The sequence below is a fragment of the Lactuca sativa genome, chromosome 1, assembly GCF_002870075.4.
Source record: "Lactuca sativa cultivar Salinas chromosome 1, Lsat_Salinas_v11, whole genome shotgun sequence".
NCBI classification, from domain to species: domain Eukaryota; kingdom Viridiplantae; phylum Streptophyta; class Magnoliopsida; order Asterales; family Asteraceae; genus Lactuca; species Lactuca sativa.
Window position 1 is genome coordinate 78,964,828 of NC_056623.2, and position 1,994 is coordinate 78,966,821.

A 1,994-nucleotide genomic window follows, 5' to 3' on the forward strand; every position below is an offset into this window, starting at 1 on the left:
TCCAATCCATAAATTCCACCATAATTAAACAATCAATCATAGGCTAAACGAATGTCATGAGTATTTAGCTCGTGATTTTCAGCAAACAAAAACACAAAATCGAAATTCAAAGAGTTTGACATGGTAGAAACTAATGAAAAATCAAAGTGTAAAGATTGGTTGCCTTAGATGTCCTACTCCCGAAGCTATGATCGAATTCCTTGCTTCCCAAACCTTTAAACGTGCGTTTTGCCTTCAAAAGTGTTTTTTACTTCCAGATCCAAAAGTCCCAATTTGGAGGAGAATGAGATCTATTTCTATTTTTATCGAATTCAGAGCACCACGACGTGGTAAGGCCACCACGCCGTGGTCTTTATGTTTATCCCGTGTTCTACAAGTCTACGAAGCAAATCGGGATTCTTTAATTCACCATGTCGTGGGAAATCCACCACAACGTGTTGGGTATTTTGTTTCTTCATTTTAAATCTTTGATTCAAACTCCCAACTCCGAGGTCCAGCTTCCTTTTTGCTCCAAGCATGTCTTTTATCCATACAACATAATTCATAACAAATTAAGTATATTTTGCTCTAATAAGGGCATAAAAGTAATTAAAATATTAAGTTATGATGTATAATTATGTGTATAAATATGCACGTATCAAAATACCCCACACTTATTCTTTGCTTTCCCTCAAGCAAATTGATTTCTTATTTTACCAGCAAAGTATAAAACAATCCATTTCAAATCCAGCCACTATCCCAAGACCTCAATGCATGTATTTATGTTTATAATTCCTAAGAACTTCCCACTCCTAAATACTCACAATACTTATGAACCTTCACCCCATAACTTATATGACACTCGTTTTTGCAACCCTCCGAATCAATCCACAGAAATCTTTCTTACCCTCAAGGTATTTTTTTGCTAAACAACCAAGCATACATAAATTCTAGAAATTACAACTTTGATACCACAATGGAGCTCTTTGAATTCTTCATTTTATTGGTATATTTGATCTTTAATTTCTTTGAATTCTCCACCTTTTCTGTTTGATTTTTGGTATCTTCAACTTTTTGGGTTTCTCCAGAATTTTTATCTTTGAATTTCATAATTTGACTGCTCCAAAACTCTTGAACTTTTTGGTAATTTCTCTCTTTTTTTCACATTTATCTCACTCTTTTTTTTTTCACTCAAATCCTACATGCTTAAGCAAGGAGTTTAGCTTCAACCTTTATTGGTTAAGGTATTAGTCTAAGTGCGATGACTAACTAAGCTTTCCTGGATAGATTTCAGGTTTAGGCTGCAGGTCATACAAACTACCAGATTACCTTTCATACCTCATGACTTTTCACTAGGAAATGGAAAGCCACAAATACACTGTAACATGTGTTGGCTTAGGTAAACATTTGAGTTCTCATCGGATCATCCCATACTATACTAGCAAAATTTTTAATTAGCTAAGTTTCCTACATTAAACTATTATTTCAAGTCTATATGAATGCAAATTCTGAAACTAGCAATGCAAAAAATTTAAAATCAAATGCTTTTTCCTATGCAATATAATATAACCCCTACCCCACACTTATCTCATGCAATGCCCTCATTGCATGTTATGCAAAACATAAAAGTTAAAAAGAGTGAGAAAAAGGAACAGACTCCCGACCCTGGGGTAGAAGATGCATCTTGAATCATGTGGGGATATGTAGAAAAGCCCGGTTGCTTGAAAGTGTGAAACTGAATTGGAAAGTATAATGACAACCTTCTTATGCAATGAACATCTCCCCCACGACATAGGAAAGTGTCAACCATGTTGTGGCAGTCGGGATAATACTTCTTTATCGTGTTAAAATAAATTCCATGGTGTGGGAACAACTCATCCATACCATGAGAATGAATATAAAATTAGAAACGCCACTGTTGAACACTTAGACTTCTGAAAGTACGGGATCATACTCGAAGAAAACGGACTCGAGCAGCACCACCTTGTGGCGGAGTTCACCACCTCGTGGTGGAC